Raw genomic sequence first — 26,494 nt, 5'->3', positions numbered from 1 at the left:
GCGCTTAATTGGTACCCCATCTACTAGGCTGTAATTGAGTAGGGAACCAACTGAGGAAAGACCACTTGAGCTTTATTTTATTGTAGGTCATCCAGGAATTCCTGACTTTTAGTTTTTATCTTTGGAAATCTTCTTGCGGTTTCTTACCATGCATGAGTAAATATTAGGCTGCAGAATTTATTTTTGAAACATCATCCAGTAAAACATAATCCAACCTAACAAGAACAGAAAGACATAAAATGTAAAACACATTATTTATTTTGAGGCCAATTTTAGTTTGTCAGATTTTTTGTTGTAGTGTTGTTATGAAATAACATGTTAAATTTAAAACAAAGTACCCAAGGAAATGTGTTTCCTCAACAAGTTAATTAAGTTTGAAGGCACGGTCAATAGATGAATGCTGTCCAGTTTATTTCCCAACAGAGGGCCCATAAAAAGTAATGCAATCAGATACAAAGCCCTAACAAGCACCGCGTGAGTGAAACTGCATCTGAAAAATTTTCCTTATGTTCTTTTTCAACTGATGATGCCTATATTGTTTTCCAAGACATTTAAAAACAAATATTTATTCTCTAAATTTCGACTGCGATGTTATTTTAAAATTGTTCAAGACATTGGTGAGGTCAAGTTTGGAGTATTGTGTTCATTTCTTGTCACCAAAGTAGAGGAAAGATATCAACAAACTGGAGTGCAGAAAAGATTTACTAGAATATTGCCATGGTCTAATTAATAGGGAAAGGCTATATAAGTCAGGTGTTTATTCTTTGGAGTGTAGAAGGTTGAGAGAGGATTTGGTTGAGGTATTAAAATTATTAGGGGTATATATAGAGTTGATGTGGAGAGCATTTTTCCTTTAAGAAATGGGTTAGGGGGCAAAAGTTTACAGGAAACATGAGGGGGAGTTCTTTACTCAGAGAATGGTGAGTGTGTGGAACGAGCTTTCAGATGAGGTGGTGGAGGTAGGCTCGATATTAGTATTTAAGGAGAAGTTGGATATGTATATGGATGGGAAAGGAATGGAGGGTTATGGGTTGAGTGTAGGTCAGTCGGGTTAGGTGGGGAAAAAGTGTTCAGCATGGACTAGAAGGGCCAAGTTGTAATTGTTATATGGTGGTTTTTTTTTTTTGCCTAATCATTATTCTCCTTGCTGAGGTAATTTAGAGTCTTCTTCCTGAGCACCTGTGGTTTGTATGGAAAAGATATTGTTGGCTAGGATTTTGTTCCAGTGACAACAAATAATATGTATGGTCAAGATACCATGGAAACTTGAAACTAATGTTGGCGCCAAGTATTTTGTGTACATATCTTTCTTGGCACTGAAATCGATGGGTCAAGGATACAATGCTGAAGAAGCTTTGCTCAGCTATGACAGAATCAACTGGTAGTTAATCAGTAACAAAAAAAAGGCCTGAGAAATTCAATGGGTCAGGCAGCATCTGAAGAGGAAAATAAATAGTTGATGTTTTAGGTTGAGATCCTGCATCGGGACTGAGAGTTTAAAGGGAAGGTAGATAGGGTTTGAAGAAAGGGGGAGGGGAGATAGGAGCTGGAAATCATAGGTGGATCCAGTTGAGGAGGAGGTAGTGAAGAAATGCCTTTGCTTTTTCAGATGGGAGTGGGAGTGGGATCAGGTTGTATTTGATGTATGTTTTGACAAATGACAAGCTGGATGTGAAGGCTCATAAAGTGAAAAGTGAGGAGCAATAGAACTATTATTTTCCTGTGAGTGTGCGTGTGCGTCTGTATGTGCATATGTGTGTGTGTATCTGTGGATGGGGTGGGTGGTGTGAGAAAGGAAGTGCATCAAATGGTGGTGATGCATGTTAGAGTTTTGTCACTGACTTTGCAGGGGGGGGTGGGTGGGAAGCCACATTTCAGGAATAAAGATGACAGTTATGATATCCTGCAGTGGAAGTCCTCAACATGGGAATATCTCCTAGCTACAAGCAGTAGTGGATTAACTATCACCTGAGCCTCGGCTGAGCTTTAGTAAGGCCCCCCCCACCGACTTTGTCCCACCATGGGCACAGGCTACCCCCATGCCCCTCGCTTCTCGCTGCCATCCAGGTCACCACTTCCCAGCAAGGGCCTGGCCACCCAGGCACCACTCACTGCTGGCCTCTCGTTTAGCAGTACTGGCTACCAGTCAGACACCGCCGACCGCGCACCCCTTCTGTTGTTCACCTTACTACCGCAGGTGACAGGCTAGAGTCCTGGACAGTGGTATTTTGGAGCTCCATCCTCGCATGTGCCGCAAATCTTCATGCCCCTGCTGCCATCTCCCAGAAACCACTGTGCACATAACCCTGGCAATAGCGCAGAGCCGACTTTAGCCCACTGGCTTCACCCACGCAGAGTCAGGGTGTTGAAGAACACTGCACATACTCCTTATGTCACTTCCAGGTCACAACTGCACCCTCAGCTCCTTCAGCAGAAATAAGGTGTATTCTTGTCTGGATATTTCTGATGGCCATGAAACTGGCCACTGAGTTATTTGATGTTCAGTGATGTTTGCCCCAGACATTTTTCAAAAGACCAAGCCCCAAGTTTCCTGATGGGTGGACCCAGGACTAACACGACCCCATATTGACAAGTGTACAGTTGTGTACCAGTGGTTGTGATGAGCCTGTGACAGATTATGTTATATTTTATATAGATATGTTTTAAAGGAGATAAATTGTGGCAGGTTTTTTTTTAGTGTAGGTCACATACAAACATTTTAAAACAGATCTCATTTAAAATGCTGGAGCTCTGCTCAAGCCAGACAGTCCAGGTTCTGAGTGCCTTTGTAAAAACTTTGAAGAATGCTTATAAGAACTTCACAAGAAGGTGTTAATTGAACATGCTGTGGAATGGATTATTGTTTTGGAAAGCAACAGATGAACGAACTCGGAAGATTAGATCTGATGCCGCAGTCTATCATTCTAGGAAGGTCATGTGGTTTTGCCAGCAGAGAGAGTCAAACCAGCTTTTCTCTGAGAGAGAGAGAGAGAGAGAAAGAGAGAGAGAGAGAGAGAGAGAGAGAGAGAGAGAGAGAGAGAGAGAGAGAGAGGGAGAGGGAGAGGGAGAGGGAGAGGGAGGGAGAGAGAGAGAGAGAGAGTGACAGAATTCAGTTCTGCAGGGTTACAGTCAGCAGCAGCAACTGGGACTGGAACAGGACAAGCTGGTAAGCTTGTGGAAAACCCCATTTGGAAGATGGGTTGTGAGTTCTTAGTTCAGCCTGGTCAGAGCTCTTGTGGTCCATACAAGAGGAGAGGACTGGCTCCTTAATGTTTCACTTGAAATAAGTGAAACAGAAAAGGAACTCTGTGATTACCTGAAAGAAAGTGATTATCATCTGGAAAACCCTGATGGGGAACGTTTCTTCAGCAAGACACTGAAATGGCTGATCAGAAGGAATCAGTTATGGGTGTCCAATGAGCAACAAATCTCTCTCTGAAAACTAACAAGGAACTTCCTGAGTAGTAACTATTTATCTTCAATCACCAAAGCCTGGTGAAATTCATAAATATTAAATTCTACACACAGTATAAGAATGGTCTAATACCAGTGAATTTGGAGGAGTGAGAAGTGAGATTGGACTGTGAATCAAAGAACTTTTCTGAACTGGCACACACATTATATACATGTGTATTTAGAATTAGAAGGGGGTTAAGTTAGGTTAGGTTAAATAGTAATAAGTTAAACTTTTATCCTGTTTTCATGTTTAAAGATAATTAAAAGCAATTTTTGTTGAAGTAACCATTTGTCTTGGTGAAATTCTATTGCTGCTGGGTTTTGAGATCTTCTGGGCCCATAACAGGCCCCCTTACCTTCAGCCTATTCAGTCTAATGGTTAATCCACCACTGGCTACATGGGGATCCCACTACCATTCACTTCTTTCCAATCCTTCTCTGCTTTCTTCGGGGATCACTTCCTCCACAACTCTCTGGTTTATTCTTCTCTCCACATCCACTGATAATCCTCACTTTGTACTTTCCTCTGAATCTTCTTGAGTGATCCATCTACATCCTACAACCTACACCATCCAGTGACATAAAGAGCCATTGCTGCTGAGGCAGAGATTCAAACGCATCTCCATGATAATTGTATACCAAGTTTGTCCTCCATAATCTTCATGAGAATAAGAGCAAACTAGGGAATTTGTTTGCCAAACTCTAATGCTCTATCCACATTGTTCTTCTTTAGCTCCTGGTTACAAATCATTTTAACTCTAGTCCCCATTCCCATGCCGGTTAGTCTGTCTTCAGCCTCATCCACTGTCAGCATGAGGTCAAACCTAAACTCGGGGAAGGGGGAGGATGAACAGTAGCAAGATGTACCTCACATTCCACCTGAGTGGTCAACAAATCAATAGCATTAACAATGAATTCTCCAATTTTAGGTAGCCCCATCCCTCCCAGCTTTCTTTCTCCTTCTGCTCATCCTAGGTTCTCTCACACACCCATTTTCTTTCCAACCCTTCTCCTCCAATGGTTCCCTGTTGCCCATTTTCTTTACCCTCCCTTATCTGCTCCCACCCATCACTTTCCATTGTGATCAGAGTCCGTAAAATCTGCAGGCCTTTGTTGTCTCCATCTCTCACCTCTCACCCCACTCTTCCTCGGTCTATCTCTTACTGGACAATTCCACACTCATCTCTCCCTCTTCTTTATATCAACTATCTTCCCACTCCACCTTAGTCACTTCAGCTACGTGAGGCATTGCCTCAAGAAGTCAGCGAACATCATAAAGGACCCCCATCATCCTGGTCACTCTTCTCACTGTGACCTTTTGGAAGAGGGTACAGAAGCCTGAAGTCCAGCTCCTCTAGGATAAGAACTATTTTTTTCATCCTTAAGTACTTTAATGCTCTTGAACCTCCCCTTACAATCCTAATCATAAACTACTCTGAGACCACAAAAAAATTTACTGAACTTTTTTCTAACACAAAGTGTTATTGTGAATATTTATTATCTCTCTATCTATTTATCTACAGGTACATGTGTTAAAAAAAATACTGTTATTGTTTATATTAAGTTACCCCAGTATGGAAAGAAATGATCACTATAAAAGACAGAGAGATGGACAGAAAGACAGTAATAATTTCTTTCCATACTGGGGTAACTTAATATATACTATTGTAATGTGTTTTTCTTTTACAAATGTACCTGTTTGGCTACAGGAAATAAGAACTTATGTGAATGCCCATGAACCCATGATCATCAATAATCATTGTGGAGGGTATTGACCCAAAATGCTAGGAATTCCTTCCCACCCACTCACCCAGATAACAATGTGTTCAAGATTGTTTTCTAAATCAATTAGTAGAAGAACCGACTCAGGACGGTGTAATACTAGATCTCCTGTTAGGGAACGAGCTAGGTCAGGTAGCGGACATTAATGTTGGAGAACAAATTGGGTCTAGTGATCATAACTCTGTTAGTTTTAGGGTAGTTTTAGGGAAGAGCAAGGAGGGGCCTAAAGTTGAGGTTCTGGATTGGAGAAGAGCAAATTTCGAAGGAATAAGAAGGGATTTGGGGAGTATTGAGTGGGACAGGATATTTTCAGGAAAGGATGTAAATGAAAAATGGAGGATATTCAAAAGAGAAATTTTGAGGGTACAGAGTAGATATGTCCCAGTGAGGATCAAAGGAAAGGCTCGAAGTCATAGGGAGGCTTGATTTTCGAAGAATATTGGAAATTTGGTTAGGAGAAAAAGGGAGGTGTACAAGAGGTATAAAGAGCAGGGAGCTGAGAAGTTGAAGGAGGACTACAAGGAGTGTAGAAGGAATCTTAAGAAAGAAATTAGAAAGGCCAAAAAAAGGCATGAAGAGGCTTTGGCAGACAGAGTAAAAATAAATCCAAAGGGTTTCTATAGGTACATTAAAAGTAAAAGATTAGTGAGGGATAAAATTGGACCCCTTGTAGATAGCAAGGGTAGGCTGAGTGAGAAGTCAGAGGAAATGGGGGAAATTTTGAATGATTTCTTTGCCTCGGTATTCACTAGGGAAAAAAATATTGAACCAGTTGAAGTAAAGAAAAATAGTGGGGAGGTCATGAAGCATATAAGGATAACCGAGGAGGTAGTGATGGCTGTGTTGAAAAAGATAAAAGTGGATAAATCTCCGGGACCGGACAAAATATTCCCAAGGACACTCAGGGAGGCTTGTGGACAGATAGTGGGGCCATTAACAGAGATATTTAGGATGTTACTGGCCACGGGGGTAGTACCAAAGGATTGGAGGGTTGCGCATGTGGTTCCGCTGTTTAAGAGAGGGTCCAAACGTAAACCTGGGAATTATAGGCCCATGAGTCTGACGTCTGTAGTGGGCAAGTTGATGGAAAGTGTTCTGAGGGATGGTATTTACAAATATTTGGAGCTACAGGGATTGATAGGGAGTAATCAGCATGGTTTTGTCAGGGGTAGATCATGCTTGACAAACCTGATTGAGTTTTTTGAGGGGGTTACAAAAAAGGTTGATGAAGGGAAAGCTGTGGATGTTGTCTATTTAGACTTTAGTAAAGCTTTTGACAAAGTTCCCCACAGGAGGTTAGGAAAAAAGGTGGAGGCATTAGGTATAAATAAGGAGGTAGTGAAATGGATTCAGCAATGGTTGGATGGGAGGTGTCAGAGAGTAGTGGTAGAAAATTGTTTGTCCAATTGGAGGCCGGTGACTAGTGGAGTTCTTCAGGGATCGGTCCTGGGTCCACTTTTGTTTGTTATATATATTAACGATCTGGAAGTAGGGGTGGAGAATTGGATAAGCAAGTTTGCGGATGATACAAAGATTGGTGGTGTTGTGGACAGTGAGGAAGATTACCGTAGATTAAAAGGTGATTTAGGAAGGCTGGAGGTGTGGGTTGAGAAATGGCTGATGGAATTTAATACAGATAAGTGTGAGGTGTTACATTTTGGAAAGGCAAATCTAAATAGGTCATTGATGGTAAATAGTACCCTCAAGGCTGATACTCAGATAGATGGTGTGGTGAAGAAGGCATTTGGAATGTTGGCCTTCATCAATTGGAGTTTTGAATTCAAGAGTAGGGAGGTTTTGATGAAATTGTACAAGGCATTGGTGAGGCCAAATTTGGAGTACTGTGTATAGTTTTGGTCACCAAATTATAGGAAAGATATAAACAAACTAGAGAGAGTGTGCAGAGAAGGTTCACAAGAATGTTGACAGGATTTCAAGGTTTGAGTTTCAGGGAAAGGTTGTGCAGACTAGGGCTTTTTTCTCTGGAGCGTAGAAGATTGAGAGGGGACTTGATAGAGGTGTTTAAGATTTTAAAAGGGACAGTCGGAGTAAATGTGGATAGGCTTTTTCAATTAAGAGTGGGGGATATTTAAACTAGAGGGCATGGTTTAAGATTGAAGAGGGAAAATTATAAGGGGAACATGAGGGGAAATTTCTTTATGCAAAGGGTGGTAGGGATGTGGAATGAGCTTCCAGAAGACGTGGTTGAGGCGGGATCATTGGTTACATTTAAGTATAGACTGGATAGTTACATGGAGAGGAGAGGACTGGAGGGGTATGGACCGGGTGCTGGTCAGTGGGACTAGGAGGGTGGGGATTTGTTACGGCATGGACTAGTACGGCCGAACTGGCCTGTTCTGTGCTGTAATTATAGGAATCAACAGATTCACACAGATAAGCTTCTAATTCTCTCTGAAAGGATCACGCTATGTGTTGTGTTCATAAAAGTGCTGGTGAAACTCAGCAGGTCATGCAGCATCAGGCAGACACCCAAATAAGAAGGTGGAGTGGGAGTGAAAGGGGAGGGGAAGAGGGTGGTGCACAGGGTAGCAGGAAAGAGGTAGATACAGGTGGGAGGGGAAGTAGCTGAGAAGTGATTGGGCAAGAGGGCAGAAGGGTGAGAAGGGGAAAAGGAAAGGAAAGGGGTGGGAACTGGTAGAAGGGAAACATAGAGATACGGAAAGAGACTGACTTTCCAAGTTGTTTTGACTTCTTCATTTCCTTGTTTCTAGAACTGACAAAAGTTGAAAACTTTTGATCTTACTTTTGTTCCTCTTGACCAGTGGCTGACCCTTTATCAATTTCAGGAATAAATATCATTGGCCAGATCAATCTGGTTACTAGAAAATAACAGTAAAACTTCATTTAGATATTTTCCTGGAATGGCACATCCCCTCAAACCAAGTTAATAGACCTGCATCTGTAGAACATCGAGCTGAGTTTCCTTAACATGCTCAATGGCTAATGCTGGAATATATGCAGATTCAATAAGGAAAATTTTCAGAAAGCAGAATTAATTGTATAAAAATTTTGCACAACTTAGCTTGTTAGAATTGGAAAGAAAAATGTCAGAATAGTAAATCATAATTGATCATTTATTTAGAGAATACCTATTAAAAGCTATTCTTTATTTCTTGAAGTTTAATATAACCATATAACAATTACAGCACAGAAACAGGCCAGTGTACTCCTTCTGGTCCATGCTAAATACCTTCTCCCACCTCGTCCCATTGACCCGCACCCAGCCCATAACCTTCCACACCTCTCTCGTATATATACCTATCTATCTTTTCCTTAAATATTAAAATTGAATCCGTATCTACCACTTCGGCCAGAAGCTCATTCCACACTCCCATCACCCACTGCGTGTAGAAATTCCCCCTCATTTTTCCCCTAAACTTGTCCCCCTTCCATCTCAATCCATGTCTTTTTAATTGAATCTACCCCACTCTCAATGGAAAAAAGCCTATCCATATTTACTCTATCTATCCCCCTCATAATTTTGAAATACCTCTATTTAATCATCCCTCAATCTTCTATGCTCCAGGGAAAAAAGTCCCAGCCTGTTTAACCTTTCCCTATAACTCAAACACTGAAACCCAAGTAACATTCCTGTAAATCTTCTCTGCACTCTTTCTATTTTGTTGATATCTTTCCTATAATTTGGCGACAAAACTGCTCAAAGGATTCCTAATTTGGCCTTATCAATACCTTATACAAATTCAACATGACATCCTAACTCCTGTACTCAATACTCTGATTTATGAAGGCCAACATGCCAAATGCTTTCTTCACCACCCTATCTACTAGACTCAACGAACTACTAGACTTTAGCGAATTATGTACCAGGATTCCTAAATCCTTTTTTCCTACTGAACTCCTCATTTGTCTACGATTTAACATGTATGATCACAGATAAATCCTACCAAAATGTAGCACCTCACACTTATCAGTATTAAACTCCATCTGTCATCTTTCAGCCCACTCTTCTAATTGGCCTATATCCCACTGCAAGCTTTGGAAACCTTTCTCACTGTCCACACCACCACTAATCTAAGTATCATCTGCATATTTATTAACCAATCATCTAGATCATTAATATATGACAAACAACAATGGACCCAGTACCGATCCCTAAGGCCCTCCACTAGTCACCGGCCTCCAATTTGACAAACAGTTTTCCACCACTACTCTCTGGCATCTCCCATCCAACCATTGTTGAATCCATTTCACTACTTCAACATTAATACCTAATGATTAAACCTTCCTAACCAACTTCTTATGCAGAATCTTAACAAAGTCCATATAGATAACATCCACAGCCTTCTCCTCATCAATATTCTTAGCAACCTCCTCAAAAAATTCTATAAGATTTGTTAAATATGATCTGTCACACACAAAGCGATGTTGACTACTCCTAATCAGTCCCTGTCTATCCAAATAATTGTATATTCCATCTTTAAGAACACTCCATTAATTTACCTACCACTGATGTTAGGCTCACAGGCCTATAATTACACAGTTTACTTTTAGAACCTTTTGAAACAGTGGAACAGCATGAGTTCGCCTCATAATTTTAAAGACTTCTATCAAATCATCCCTCAATCTTCTACGCTCCAGGGAATAAAGTTCCAGCCTGCTCTTTGTTCTTAGCTTTCTCTTTAACTCAAACCTTGAAACCCAGGCAAAATTCTTGTAAATCTCCTCTGTACTCTCTCTATTCTATTTATAAATAATTCAGTGACCAAAACTGCACACTATTTTCCAAATTTGGCCTTACCAATGCCTTATACACCTTCAACATGACATCCCAACTCCTGAATTCAATACTTTCATTTATGAAGGTCAACATGCTTTCTTCACCACCCTATCTACTAGACTCAATTTTCAGGGAATTATGTACCAGAATTCCTAAATCCCTTTTTTTTTCTGCACTCTTCAATTGCCTGCCATTTAATGTGTATGAGCTTTAATGATTAGTCTTACCAAAATGTAGCACATCACATTTATCAGTATTAAACTGCTTTTGCCATTTTTCATTTCATTCTTCTAACTGGCCTATATCCCACTGGAAGTTTTGATAAACTTCTTCACTGTCCACAACACCACTAACCTTAGTATCATCTGCAAAGTTAGATTATTAATATATATGACAAACAACGATGGACCCAGTACCGATCCCTGTGGCACTCCACTAGTCACTGGTCTCTGATTTGACAAACAAAATGAGGTATTATTATTCAATGAATGCACAGAAGGCAATATGCATGTCATTTTACTATGTTTTCTGGAATGGAATTGACAAACAGAGAAATATATCTCTTGGGTTTGAATTAAAGTTGCTCTAATTCTTAAATAGAAACAGATGCTGTGCATTGCAATTTGCTAATATAATTTAGGGATTATTTTTACATCAGGAAAATTATATTTTACACATAAAAATTAAATGTGTTGCCATACAAGTTTTGCCATAAAGGGGAAGGTGCAAGATAATTAATGGTCACAGGGAACTGAGGCATCAGTTGTTGAAAGGAAATTCCCACATCTTACATGATGCTACTGAAATTTATCAGGGCATGGAACTTGCACAACAGAACCCCAGATTTCCTGATGTCCATCACTCAAAAACAAAGAAGTCATTCATTAGATTTGCAAATTATTATTTTAACTAATCACTATAATTTCTAATTCTCTCTTGAAAATTGTGCATTTGTGAGGCTCAAAGCAAAAATGTTCAGTAATATAGCATCAATAGTACAATATTGCACGTGTTATTGTCAATATATTCATGATTGGATGCATGTATATACCTTTTCAAGTTAAAGACAGCATGAATTTTATTCTATTTGTGATGGTTTATAATTATTTATTCTTTATCCACTTTCATTTCTGTATCAGACTATTTGATATTCAGAAGTACATGGAGCTAACCTGTCAACTGGTATTTGAGAGTTTCAATGTACAAAAACAAAGCAGGATCATGTAGCCATCAAATTCTTATTATTCTTGTCAATTCTTTGTTTTTCTAATAGCAAAACCTCTCCCTTCACTCTCATACCCCATCCTCATATATCTTAAGTATCCTTGTTTATTGATTAATTATAATAGGAAATTACTCGAGATGGCAGAGATCGACAGCATCGAGTCCACGCTGCTGAAGATCCAGCTGCGCTGGATGGGTCACGTCTCCAGAATGGAGGACCATCGCCTTCCCAAGATCGTGTTATATGGCGAGCTCTCCACTGGCCACCGTGACAGAGGTGCACCAAAGAAAAGGTACAAGGACTGCCTAAAGAAATCTCTTGGTGCCTGCCACATTGACCACCGCCAGTGGGCTGATAACACCTCAAACCGTGCATCTTGGCGCCTCACAGTTTGGCGGGCAGCAACCTCCTTTGAAGAAGACCGCAGAGCCCACCTCACTGACAAAAGGCAAAGGAGGAAAAACCCAACACCCAACCCCAACCAACCAATTTTCCCCTGCAACCGCTGCAACCGTGTCTGCCTGTCCCACATCGGACTTGTCAGCCACAAACGAGCCTGCAGCTGACGTGGACTTTTTACCCCCTCCATAAATCTTCGTCCACGAAGCCAAGCCAAAGAAAGAATAGGAAATTGAAGAAGTACTAAATTAACTTTTATTGCATTTAGCATGCTTAATCATATAATAATGCTGATGTATTGCATTAGTTCAAATGACCTAAAAATGTTTTGCCTCTCAAGTCAGTGTCCAACAATAGTTGGCCAGCATTGATGGATTCCAGTTGCCCTGATACCACTTTTCTAAGATCACAACATCCTGGTGAAACCATTCACCATGTTTATCACTGAATGGACCAAGATCAGCAGGGAAAACATTCAAGTGCGAATGCAGAAAATGAATTTTCAATGACATGTTGAACTTCATGGTTTTGAATGCTTGAAGTAGACTTAAAATATGACAGGAAATCCCAAAAATAGGTCATGTCTAAAAAATGATACAAGATAGGAATATTTTTAAGGTGACTTTGGTGATCAGTAGCCAAAAATCCACAAAGTACACCCAAAAGTGCCCAGTGTTAAGAGATATAGGAAACGTTAGATGCTGGAAACTGGAGCAAAAGAGCAAACATGAAGTGAAAGATATAGGGAAGGTGGAACAATACCTCATATTCCTCCTGGATAATTTCCAACCCAATGGCATAAACATAGAATTGTCCAATTTCAGATAACCATACTTCCTGTATCACCCTCACCCTCTCTTACTGATTCACCTCTGGTACAAAACTTTTGTTCCCATACATTTCCATTAGCCTCCCCCACCCCCCACTTGTTCCTATCACCCTACCATCACCTATTTTCATGTCATTCCCCTCCTGGTTCCATCCACCTTTTATTCACAAGCCAGTCACTGGATACCCTCCCTCATCTGGTTCACTCTGTCCTTTCTCTCTCCCATAGTCACCTTCCTTATCAGATTCCAGCACTGGTGGCCTTTGTGACCCCACTTATCATCCTCCACCACCTGTCTTCATGTTCACTCTGTCCTCATTTAACTCTGGCTCCAACAGCTTTCTAGCCTTGTTTACTTCTACCTATCACCCATCTGCCTCTATCTCTCATCTCTATACCTTTTCCTCTCCATCTCACTCCTACTATCATCCCCCACACCTCCTCATTCTTCTCTCTCTACTCTCAGGGTCTTGACCCAAAGCCTCAAGAATAATTTTCCCCTACTGATGCTGTTCAATCCACTGTATTCCTCCATATTTCAATGGACTGACGGTACTGCAGCAGGTGGGCACTCTACCATTGCAACACTGTGGATGATTAAAGCTTTCACCTGACAAGAAAGACTGGTTTTTGGCTCACTGTGTGAACTGGAGCAAGAAATTTAATCACATGACAGGTGACCTTTAACTGGACATGCAGTGTTAGTTTAAAGGCTCTTTTAATTCTGTAGCAAAAGTTTCGGCAGGTCTTATTTGTATGAATTAATCAAAATGTGATGCATAACCCAATGAACTTTAGATACAGTTTCAAAAGTGCAGCAAATGATTGCTCTGCCTTAACATTGGGTCATTTATGACATCCCAAGTGCTCTGTGTACATAAGAACAAGAGCACACATCTCAAAGTGATATTCTGATGTCAAAATAATATAATTTATTTACATCATTATCTTAAGCTTTTTTTCAGTTGTGTCAGTTATTCTTCAGTTACAAATTTTAGAATTGTTATCTGGTTTACATTGTAGCCATTATTCTGGTGAATTTTGCTTATTATTACTGATTTCTTTGTGTAGCAGAGTTTGCTGGTAATGATTCTATTGTGTCTGTCTAGATCATCTGTTCATTTGTCATCACAGTTGGAATCTGCTTCTGCTTCAACAATGCTCAGCTTTGGTACATACTACTGTTCGAGCAGTAGGGGAGCACCCAAGTTTCCAAGCTAAGCATATGCTTAATTGATAATTCTGTGGATCAACAGTTGCATGGCAATGCTCCAATATAATTCTGTCTTGAGACTCATTGTCCTGAGGATGTAATTGTCTGATAGATAACTACTGCTGTTTTTGCTATCATTTTATCGTGTTGTCTCTTCATAAAGAATTCTAGCTTTGGAATTTTTATGGAATTATAAAAAAAAATCACAACTAACAGATAAAAACTTTAAAATCTTTGAAAGTATTTTACGAATTGAAACTGTCTCTGCAAATGTTAGTAATAATGGGTGGTTTAAACTAACTTGGATATCGGCAATCTTGGAATTAGTGCAGTATTTGTTAATTGCCAAGGGATGGATTTGTTTAAAAATGTTCATATTGCACTAATTGTCTAAAGCTGATATTTTATATACCCACTGCAGTTCACACTTCTACCAATTGGCAACCTGTCGTCATGATATTGGCAGAGACCCATGGAACTCAGTTTCTGGTGATGAGTGATGGTATTTCCCCAGTAAGTGTAACAAAGTTAGAGCTGGCAGACATTTGCTTTTATAGTGGAATGATACACCAAACATATTTAAGTTGTAAGGAGTCAGTGGAGATTTGTCCATGTTAATATTTGCCACTTTAGATTTATTTTTCCTTTAAATTGCATTACTTGGACATTTTTGGACCTCTCCACGAACAGGAAACCTCTGCACCTGAAATATCACTGGATTTCAAATCATTATCAATATGTGCATTATTGAGCTGCAAAAGTTTGATTTTGCATTTAATTTTCCTGTTCTAATTCAAAACAATGGACAACTTTTATTATAGTTGAAGCATTTCATGACTGTGAAAATCATCCTCACGAGAAAGTTGATTAGCAATTAATAATTGCTATGTGTCTATGTTAGACACAGGCTTTAAGGAATGGTACAGATTAGGTATCAAAAGTTATAAAGGTCTTTTGATTCAAGTTAACTTTGACTCTTTTGAACAATTGTCAGCTAAATTTAATCTTTTCAGTGGACATTATTTTATATATTTACCAATTAGGCATTTTGTTCAGTCAAAACTACATGATTTTCCTCAAATTGCAAATTCAAATATTCTTGTATTTTTTAAGTTTACAATTTTATGTTCACAATGGATTAATATCACATTTATAGTGATTTATGGGATTTAAGATCAGCCTCAATGTTTGGGATTAAGAATTATTGGGAACATGATCTGAATATAACATTTTTAGGTGAAGAATAATTCTCTACTCTCAGCTTTTTAATTTTGTGCAAGGCATTGTTTATAACAATTTAAGGTGGTACAAAGAATATATATGTCCAAACTTAAATTACCTCATTTATTGCAGATGTTAATCCATTATGTGATTTGCAAAATTTTTGAAGCTTCACTGATCCATATCTTTTGAAAGTGCCAGAATTTAGGAAGATTTTGGGAAAATATTTTTAAAATGTTATCAATTATTTTTTTAAAGATCAAAATAGAACCTTGCTCTTTAATTGCCTTTTTTTGGCTTTTCTTGCAAACTGGATATACTTCTGTCTGCATCTTAAGAGAAATCTTTAGCATTTATCATGTTGATAGCTAGACGAACAATTTTAATGAAATGGAAAGTTGACTCTTCACTTACTCGTACACAGTGGTTGCATGATGTAATATCCTATTTAAGCTTGAAGAACATTAGATACATCATTATAGATATAAAATTTCAATGTGAATAGATGTGGGGCCCATTCATAGAATACTACCATGATTGGAAGTTTTAAGAAGTTTGGATGCTCCAGAAATTCACTGTCTAGTTTCTGAAAGTCACTATTTGATCCATATATTTGCATTATTTTCTACAACATAATGTCAATTAGAAGGAGGGGGTAGATTAGATTTAGTTTTCATTTTCTTTGTTTTTTTTTGCTTTTTATTCTTTTTTTAGATAACTGATAATATATGGATTTAATTATGGTTTTCTTAGATCATATCTTCAAGTTAGACAGAAATTACTCTGTGTCCTGACCAAAGAATTGTATATTGCAACTTATTTGGTCTCTATCCAGAATTATTTTTAATTAATAATGTTAAATAATCAAATATGGATAGGTATTTTGAATTACATTTATATTAATTTTTGATCTATATATGATATGATGTTATTTTGTTATATTAGTAGACTTTATGTAGGATTTATATGTTAAACTCAATAAAAATATTTTAAAGAGAGCAATTAATAATGGTTCTGATGCCCTTTGTGGGTCCTACTGCATGCACTATGTTGTGCATTTGATCTGCCATGTCCATTGACAATAATGTTAGAATGACAATAGATTTGCTTAATTTGACACCATCATTCCACTTTCTCCACGTGGCAGACTGTGACTGTAGTTTGATGACCTTTGAGGGAAAATGTAGGTGGGCATTTTGCTTTATCTTGAAGAATAGTTCAGGCCCAAAACGTTGGTTATATATCTTTACCTACTATGGACACTACTGAGTTCCTCCAGCATTTCTGTGTCTACGTTACCCTCAATACATTATTCCTTAATAGTCCTTGGTTCTGTAAATGAACGAAACAATTTCTGCAAGAATGCATTGAAGAATATTTTTAAATTGCTATTATAAATGAAGAAAGTTATTAGAGAAATTTCAATTTACATTTTGAGGTGTTTTAGGGGTGAACTGTCAATATGTAATGCATTTAGGTGATGTGGGTACATTTTAGTACACAACATAAATGAGAAAGGAAAACATGGCTAGGAAGAAAAAATTTATTTCACTGATTTATTATTAGTAAATGTCTATGTACATGGCCAGAATGAATCACTAACCCAAGACTGGTCTTGGTGGGACACTTATTTGGTGCCTCACTCTTTAAGCAACAGAAGAAACTTTGTCTCTTCAACAGATACCTCAAAATCTGTTTTCCTCTTGTTTGAATTATTTTGGTCTCCTTTCACAAAAAATACTTCAGAGTAGCATATTTTCAAAGAGTTGGTGGTTATTCCATTGCTTGTTCAGGTGGATTCCAGAGTTAGTCATCAAGTCTATTACACAGCAATGGTGGTGTGATGACATTTTGACTGCCAAATAAAGATGCCGTGGAATGTTTATTCATCATGGTGAAAGTTGACTCACTTTGTATCAGATGATACTTGTACCAAATGTGGGGAAGTGTTTAAAAGAGAGGTTAAGTAGGACTCGTACATCCTAGAAACATGGCAAATATTGTTCTACATTGAATAATAAGAACTATTCATCTCACTATGGTCAAAATTATCAGATTGCCAAATGATCCTGTTGGTGAAAACAGCTAAACCAGAAAATCTCCTCACATTCCAACCTCAAACAAAATTCCTATCTTTCAGGGCAATTCATATTTTTCTCCCCTTGAACTCAGAATTTCAGCAGGAAATAATGTTAACACAAGAATGATAAGAATTAATTACCCTGTTTGGAAAAGTTGGCCCTATTGAATGAAATGTTTTATGGTGAATATTTCAGCTAATAGTCTGCGTAAAAAAAATTAATGGCAACATCTGTTATGAATTTGTGGGTGCTCTCAGGCCTGTGACTTGTTGCTATTTAACCAGCTGCGGGGTGTAGTTGTTTGGCTAATAGATAGGCCAAGACCTTTCATGTTCTTGGCTATTTGGTTTTGAACATTTAAGGTCATCACTAAGGTCAGTTAAAAAATAAGTAAGTACTTCCTTTCAAATATTGATGATCTAATGAAAGGAAACTCCAGTCATGGACTTCACAATGGATTCACTTTTTTATTTTAAATTTTATTTACAACACAGAAGGTGAGTTTGGGCCATTGAAACCCAAGCTGCCCGATTATATCCAATTAACCTACAACCTCATACATTTTGGAGGATGGGAGGAAACCACTATACCCATATAGTGACGGGGAGAACAGTATACTACTTACAGACAGTGCCAGATTTGAGCCTGGGTCACTGGCATTGTAATAGTGTTGCGCTATCCGTTATGTTAACGTGCCACCTACTATTGGGTTTGTTTGCTGGTTTTCTATATGGAAAATTCCAAAAGAGTAAAACTGGGAATTTTTTGATCTTCCTGAAAACATCTGACAGCTTGATCCTTCTCTTCTTGCAGGACATGAAAAAGACTGGCTACACTTCACTTATTGCCCTGTGTAGCTGGTTGTGGTTCTTCATTGATAACAAACCTAATATTTATAATGATGGCTCTTTCACATTCATGTTAGAAAGGGAACAAACACTGGAAAAATAAAATAATTAAAGGGTTTGTCTACGTCAGGTCAATGGATGATTGAAGATACAAGTATTCCTATGACATTGACACTTTTGGGCTTCAGGACCAATAAATGTCATTACTGGAATCTTTGTTGAAGCAATTTTTCTGAAACAAGTGTCTCATCCATGGACTTGCAGTGATGGAAATTCTCATTGAGTTCAGTGTAAGGAATTCAGGGAAAAAATGCAGGTCTAATCTTATGGTCTAAAAGGTTCAAGAACTAACTGGTCCAAAAGTATTACTGGATTAAATTAATGGTAATTCATGTGGTTCCATTGGATGATAAGGCCTTAATCCGTGGAAGTAAATGGTGTGATTCGTGTTTTATGCCCCTGACATTAATTAGCCTCATTGCAAATTCTTTATCACATTATCACACCGAGTCACACAGAAAGTGCCTTGAATTTACTTTCACCTGTGTAAAATCAGCATGTTGATAATTTTATGGTTAGATACTAAGCTGATCGTTATTTTTACTGTGTTTCTGCTCTGTGATCACACCATGATGCTTATGAAAGATTGGAGAATTTTCACTTGACTGCTTGAAACCTTTTGGAGTTTATCACATGTATTAAAATGAACAGAGACAGTTTTGGAATGAAAGATTTCTGTGGTCAGCAGTTTCATTGACCCAGTGTAAGTTAGAATGATGTAAGGAGTGCCTTTTCCCACAATCAGCTGAAACTGAAAATGCTGTATTTGAAATTTGAAAATCCCTGAAATCCTGGAGTTACAGAGGGCTTACTGGAGCATTTTCATTTCTTTTAAGCTCAAATGAATTTGGTTAATGTTTGAATAGTACTACACTCAGGATTTGAATATCTGATTCCAAATGAGAAGGCTGGTCCTTCCAAACATTTGTCAAAATCCAGATATTGGCCTGTTTCCAGATAATTGACAACATTGATTGCCTGGACTTCTGTGGGTCTTCCATGAAACGAAACTGCATAGTTCAGGCTGCAGATCTGTGATCTACCTTAACAGAGTCCTCAAAAGTTACCAAGGTCAGTTGGCTTTATTAAAATGAAGCTGTAAAACATATTATAATATTGAGCAAACACAGCTTGTGTAAAGCATGTTGCCACACTAAAGCTTAAGTTCAAGTTCAAGTTTTTACATATTTTACAAATATTACTGACATATTTTACATACCAATATACTACCAACATATTTTACAAACCCACCAACTCCCACAACTTGACTACACTTCCTTACACACAGTCCACTGCAAGGATTATATTCCCTTCTCACAATTTCTCTGTCTGCACTGCATCCGTTCTCAAGATGAGGTTTTCCAAACCAGATGATCTAAAACATCCTCCTTCTTCCACAAATGTGGCTTCCCCTCCACCACCATTAACTTAGACCTCACCTGAATCTCCTTTATTTCCTGCTCATCTGCCCTGGCTCCCTCTGCCTACAGATGCAACACAGGACTCCCCTCGTCCTTACCTACCACCCCACTAGTCTCAGAATCCAATACTCCGTAAGTTCCAGCACTTATAACATGATCCCACGACCAAACACATCTTCCCCTCTCCTGCCCTTTCTGCCATCCATAGGGAGTGCTCTCTCTGTGACTCTCTTGTGCACTCGTCCCTCCCCACCAATTTCCACCCCCCACCCCCAGCACCTTATCCTGTGCCTGAATGAAGTGTAATAATTGCACCCACACCTCCTCCCTCAACACAGTTCAGGCCCTCAAACAGGGCTTTCAAATGAAGCAACATGTCACTTGTGTATCTGTGGGAGGGATCTACTGCATCCGATGCCCCCTTTGTGACCTCTCTTCATTGGAGAGACTGGGAATGGACTGGTAGATTGCTTCTCTGAGCACCTTCGCTCTGTCCACATCAGTGACAGGGATATTCCAGCAGCCAACCATTTCAATTCTGTGCCCCACTCCCATACTCACACTTCTGTCTGTGGCTTCATGTACTATCCCACCAAGACCACCTGTAAATTGGAGGAACACTTGATTTTCCATTTGAGCACTCTCCAGCCAGATGGCATTAACCTCGAAATCTCTGGTTTCTGCTAATCTACTCTCTGTTCTCCCTCCCTTCCCTTTTCCTCCGCTCTCCACCATCTTCTCTCTCTATTCACTGAACCATCCTTCCTCCCCCTGCTTGCTGCTATACCTTCCCTCCCTTCTCTACCTATTACTTCGTGCCTTTGGGACCGTGCTCCTTCTTCTACCCCTCCCCCTTAACATTTTGCTCGGATGCCTACCAACATTCTTCCATACCTTGACGAAGAGCTCAAGCCCAAAACGTCAATTATGTATATTTGCTGCATAAAGGACAGTTTGACCTGCTGAGTTTCTCCACCATGGTGCTTTTACTTCAAGTTCATTGTTATCTTGCAAATTTAAAGTACAACTGGACGAAACAGCATTCTTTTCTCTTTGGTCTAAAAACATGCATACCTGGCACACATATTCACAAGCAATTTATATGCATTATGCATGGAAAAATAAATAAGTATTTTTAAATAATAGTACATTTTTGGAGGGTTTCCATGAGTTGTATGAGCAATTTATCAGTCATTCAGCAGTCTCACTGCCTGTGGGAAGATGCTTTTCAGCCTGGTGATTCAGGTTCTGATACTTCTGTATCTCTTCCCTGACAGGAGTATCTGGAAGATGCCTTGTTCAGGGAGGAAGGGGTCCTTAACAATTTTGCGAGCCCTTTTCAGACAACAATCTCAGTAGATCACGTCAATGGGGCAGGGTGGGGGGGGGGCCGCAGGCAGAGGGAGACCCCATTGATCATCTCTGCCGCTCTTATGGTCTTGTGGGTTGCCCGCTGATCCATTTCTCTGCAGCAACCATACCATACGGTTATGGAGCCAGCCAGGACATTCTCAACAGGGCTCCTGTAGGATGATGGCCAGTAGCCTTGTCCACCTCAATCTTCTCAGGGAGTCCAATCTCTTTTGTGCCAAATGAGAACCAAGGGAGGATCTGATTGTATTGGAAGGGGTGCAGAGGAGATAAACCGGGATATTGCCTGGTTATGAGGAAGAACTGGAAGGGCTAGATTAATGGTATGGAGCAGAGGGGGATAAGGGGGAGCTGAATGAGGTATACAAAATTATAATAGCCATCAATTGGGTACATAGTTGGAGGAGATGACTAAAGTTAGAAAGCATTGTTTTAGAGTGAAGGCTAAAATATTTGGAGGGGATCGGAGGTGAAAACCTTTCATGCAGAGGGTTGTTGCCTGACTGTGACAGGGAGGCAGGCACTCTCACAACAATCAAAACGTGTCCAGATGACCTTTTGAAAATCAAATGAATGCAAGGCTACTGACAAAATGCAAATGAGATTAGGATAGATCACCACTTAATGGTTGATGTGGGCATGGTGGTTGAGGGGTGTATTTTTGATCAATATATGACGTGATAATTTATTTAGACAAGTCATTGGATCATGTTTCTCTGTTAGGTGATCAATGATGAAAGTGAGGCACGCTGAAAAGAAAACAAATGTTGGTCAGTAAACATTTTGTCATTTCTTATTTAATTGTCTCAGTTTTACACAGCGGCTACTCCTTAAAGCTTGCATGAATGTGAACGTGGCCAGGATCCATGGGGCATGAGAACACATAGAGCCTGAGAACTCACCATGTTTATGAATAAAAATACTGCATCGTGGACCACCCGCACATTTCTGGATTGGAAGAGCTTCAAATTTCTAAAGATTTCCTTATAATGCACAGCTGGTCCTCCAGCTACATGTGTCAATTGCCCCCAAGACGCTTGGAAAATCTGCAATCTGAAACAAAACAAATCATTAAAGTTCATGTTGCCACAATGTGGTCCTTGCAAAACAGATTACTGAGTCATTCTCTTAACCAGTGACCCATACTGGGACTTATTTAATGTTAAATGCTTTCATTTTTGCATCATTTGGGTTTCTGACATTGTCCATTTGCCTAGCCAGTATCATCTTCGAAACAGGGTACATTGCTTGTCCGAGAAATGTTTTAATTTCCTGAAATATTTCCCACTCTCCTTTATTTACTGCAAGATAATATTTGAGGTATAACTGAGGACTTTATAGTGCTGACAATGACAATATTTATGGCATTGCCATGTGAAACGTTGGAACATTTTGTCCTGTACTTATTCAAATACAAACTGAATGGTTCCAGTTACAGTTAAAATAGCAATGATTAGAACGAGTAACATTGGGAGATACCTGGTTGAAGAAGTAAATGTTGTGTGTATCATTCCCCATTTATTACTTACAATTTTATCTACTATTTTATGTAGATTGTTTTTTTTTTCTCTCCTGATGTTTCAAGATTCAAGATTCCATTTTTTTTTGTCTTCCACACAGAATTTGCTTTTGTATGTTTGCCCTGTAAAGGCACACAAAGAGAGGCCACTGATCCAGCGTCGCTACCAAGGTGAGGAAGAAATGCAAGAGAGAGTTTCTACAGAGACATCAAGCATCCATAGATTTCATCATTTCCTTTGATGCTACCATATCCTGTACTCCCATAACTTCTGGACTACATGGCCTCCTGTCCAGTCCAGTGGTGAACGCAAGCTGGAGGTATCCAATACTCGCCCCTGGGCCCCTAGTTCCAAATCCCTGATTTGGCACAGCTAGCCTAACAGTTAGTGCAACGCTATATATTGCCAGCGACCCTAGTTCAAATCCAGAACTGTCTGTAAGGAGTTTTTTAAATTCTCTCTGTGTCTGTGGTGGTTTCCCCTGGGTGCTCGAGTTTCCTCAAACTTTTCAAAAATGTATGGGGATTGTAGATTAATTGGTGTATTGGGGGGGGGCACGGGCTCATGGGCTGAAAGGGTCTATGCTGCATCTCTACTTTAACATTGAATTAGGAAGCTGTTAGTGCTTAGACCTTCAGGATCCCTGCTCACCATCATCATGCTCAAGAATCCTGGTTCTTCTACCTGCATTCCACAAGCCAGTCTCCAGCAGACCACGCCCTTGGAAGATGACTTTGCTTTCCTGGACCCCTCGCTAGTCACATGTTGTGGTCTCCTATCCTGTAGGGTCCTCTGCTAGGTTTCTCTTTCTCAGTGTCTTCTGCTCCAGTGCCTTGATCTGGCCCACTTCTTCCCTAAAGCATGCAGCGTTCATGGTCTGGGCTTCCTGCTATCTTGATTCAGGACCTCCATGGGTCTTCAATGAAAGAAAACTATCACTGGCCCCAAAGTTGAGGCTGAAGATCTGTGATTTACCTTAATGAGATGGCAGAAAAAATGACCTTGTACAATTTGACATTGCATCTTTCCCGACAGCTGAGCATTGTAGTGCAGTGCACCAGTCAGTCTGTCCTTGTAGTTAATAACCTCCTTGCTGAATCTCAAAAGAAGAGTGACTGAATAAAACAAAACCAATAACTGTGATGCTTGCTTCAGAACCCCATAATGACTGATAAATTAAGTGCTGTTGAAAGCCATGTCAGGCAAACCCATCACCTTTAATCCATCAAATGTTTAGTCAATGCCCCTGACTTTATCATGTGTGGTCATCTCAGCATCAATGAATTTTGGCCAATGCCCTACACTTTATATATGAGGTAATGTCAATTATTAATTAAACAGCCTCAAATGTAATAATCTACAATGGCACTCTGCAGTCAGGACCAAGATCTCCAATGTCATTTCTAAATTAGGGAGAGAGCAACAAAGATAATGAGAATTATCATGGGAATCCATTTAGTGTGGATAGAAAAAGCAATGAACTCCAGCTTTAGGGTCATGAATAATTCTGGTGATGGGGTGCAATGTTAGTGTAAGAATATAAAGGTTAGAGAAGTGACTGGGCACTGCAGAAATGATGATCATTTCCTAAGTTGAAGGGAGAAAGCATTTTATTGCTGAATGCTTTCAATATTCAGAGAAATTAGTTATACAACTGTACAGTTTTAAAGTTGTGCCTATTTTATAGCTGATCTCATGAATTTGAAATATTGACTTCTGCCAGGAAACTCACTTGGATTAAGCCATTGTCTCCCATTTTCCTGAAGCAACTGAAGCTTGATAAAGGGTTACATGGGAAGTTTTCCTGGGATGTTTGAAGACTGAGGTAACTCCTTATTAAGGGAACCAGGCCCAAATTGGAAGTCACCCATGACTTGTCTCTGGAAGGGTCACTAATGAAGGAGGTTCATGATCCAGAGAAATAGATCACGAGCATACAGCTCAGTGTTATTAGGGGGAGATTTAAAAGGCCAGTGAAAATATTGCTTTAAAATCAACTCTCTATATATGTTGGCTTCAACTTTGAAAGCAATCGATATCTCAAATACCTCTGTCTCTTGCATTGTTACAGATATCTGTGAGATTGTCATACCTTTAGGTTATTGTAAGACATGCAAACTCCATTCATTGTGTTATAGATGTGTGTAGTTAATTTGTCCCATTAATCCATTTGTTCTGGGATAAGTTCAGGGTCTTACAGTATGCATATAAATAATATTGCCTTCACTGACCATAATCAATCCTCTTTGAACTATTTCCATCTCTCAAAAACAGATAATGCAATGATGATGTCTTCACTCACTCCCTTTACTAATTCCACCTGTATCATGCACCATGGAGCTTACCTTTCCTCATTCCCCATAACTCTGTTCCATCCTTTCTAGTGGGCATGGAATTCCAGTGTTAATGTTAGTGGAATAAGGGTCCATATGTTATGATTTCATAACAGAGAATATGAATTCAGTTTGAAAGGTCCAGTTGGAAATAAAAAGATAACAACATTAATTGGAGCATCACAATTAACATTGCAGTTAGTGCAATGTTATTATAGAACCTGAGCCCTGGGTCCAAATCCACCACTGTCTGTATGTTCTTCCTGTGACCTGCATGGGTTTCCTCCAGGTGCTCCAGTTTCCTCCTATGTTCCAAACATGTAAGGGGTTAGTAGATTGATTGTCACATGGGTGTAATTGGGTGCTATGGGCTCGTGGGCTGGAAGGGCCTGTTACGGTGCTGTATCTCAAGGTTGTTTTATAGGACTAGGTGTTACAATCCCTGACATTTCAGTATTCGTTAGATTAATCCTTTCTCATAGTGATAGGTTGCCACATTTACAATAATGGAAGATGACCACTAGGGAATATTAACCAGTATTGGACACATCTTCAGTTGTATTCCCTGGTATCATTGTTTTTTTTGGCCTTTTAAACACAAGATACCTTCTGCCAAGGCAGGCCCTCTGCAGGCTAATCAAACCTGGGTGTGTGCCCAATATCCATTTCTCCCAGTAGCCATTTGGAGCCCAGATAGGATCCCTCCTTTTCAGGCAGAGTCAGTGACTGCTTGTTTCAGCTGAGTTGGAGAGGGATGTAATTGCCTATCTAAGGCCTTCCCTGTGATTCCTACTTCTCTCAGAAGCCTAGTCATGGATTTGGGAACAAATCTACAACAGACTTCAACCGTGCGCACCCTCATTTTCCAGCCTGCCTCTTCTGCTTCTGCGGCAAGATTAGTATAACATAACATTCTTGCGCCTCATCGGTGGCACCCTCCCAATGAACTGCCAGCTCAATAATGAAGACAATCTACTGAGAGCTGGACCAGAGTACCAGATTTGGTCTCATGTTGGTGCTGGGAGTTTCCAGTGGGAAACTAAGCTACTGGCCGAGGTCTACAAGCAATTTCGAAGTACTCAATCCTCATGCTTGCTCTGCCATTCTTTGAAATCCTTTACTTTAGCACTGCTTTCCTGATCTAAACCTATATCCCTTAATTCTCTATATATAAAGATCTTTCATACTCTACCTTGAATATACACAGCAACTAAACATTCGCAGCTGTCTTTTATACAGAATTCCAATGATTCACTATATCTTTGAGTTAAAGGACTTCCTTCTTAACCCTCTCCTGATGATGCAACCCAATTTTTAGATCCAGGTAGATACAGCTTTTAGGGATTGGCATAGAGTGTTTTAAAGGTCTTTTTTATTTAAGATTATTTTGCTTCCTTTGAACAATTGGTGGTAAAAATTTAAACTACCATGCGTGCATTAAAAAAAAAAGATATTTACAAGTCAGACATTTTGTTTATTCCAAACTCTCTGAATTTCCACGAATTCCTGAGATAAACATTCTTGATTTACTTTTTGACATGCAACTTTCTCATAGAGGCTCAATATCAATAATTACAACAATTTGTTTGATTTCAGAATAGCCTCGTTAGTTAAGTTCAAGAATGATTGGGGAACAAGATTTGAATTTATCACTTTCAGATGAAGATTGAGATTCTATTCTAAATCTGATTAATGAGATCTCCTTCTGTGCACGACATTGTTCACTGCAATTCAAGATAACGCAAAGAAATGTATATCTAAAATCACATTATCTTGTTTTTATTCTGAGATTGATCCATTAGGTGACAAATGTAAAATCTTTGAGGTTTCATTGATCCCAGAAGTATGTTCTGGGCTTGCCTTAGTTTAGAAAAAAGAATTGGAAAACCATTTTTCAAATTTTATCAGTGATTTTTAAGATCAAAATAGACCACTGCCTCTTAATTACTTTATTTGGGTCTTTTCAAGAAGAGGAA

At 39.3% G+C, this 26,494-nt stretch overlaps 1 long non-coding RNA gene across 2 annotated transcripts; it reads left to right on the top strand.

Moving 5' to 3' along the window:
* Window positions 1-14,088: 14,088 nt before the first annotated feature.
* On the top strand, window positions 14,089-26,148 carry LOC138756316 (uncharacterized). Of its 2 annotated transcripts, XR_011352985.1 has the most exons (5): window positions 14,089-14,176; window positions 18,831-18,944; window positions 21,389-21,435; window positions 22,286-22,355; window positions 26,115-26,148. It is a non-coding gene; the product is annotated as an uncharacterized lncRNA (long non-coding RNA). The 2 variants fall into 2 exon arrangements; XR_011352984.1 differs by lacking the exon at window positions 26,115-26,148 and having other exon boundaries at window positions 22,286-22,512.
* Window positions 26,149-26,494: the final 346 nt, after the last annotated feature.

Source organism: Narcine bancroftii, chromosome 3 (assembly GCF_036971445.1).
Source record: "Narcine bancroftii isolate sNarBan1 chromosome 3, sNarBan1.hap1, whole genome shotgun sequence".
NCBI lineage: Eukaryota > Metazoa > Chordata > Chondrichthyes > Torpediniformes > Narcinidae > Narcine > Narcine bancroftii.
This window is presented reverse-complemented; position numbering and strand designations above follow the sequence as displayed.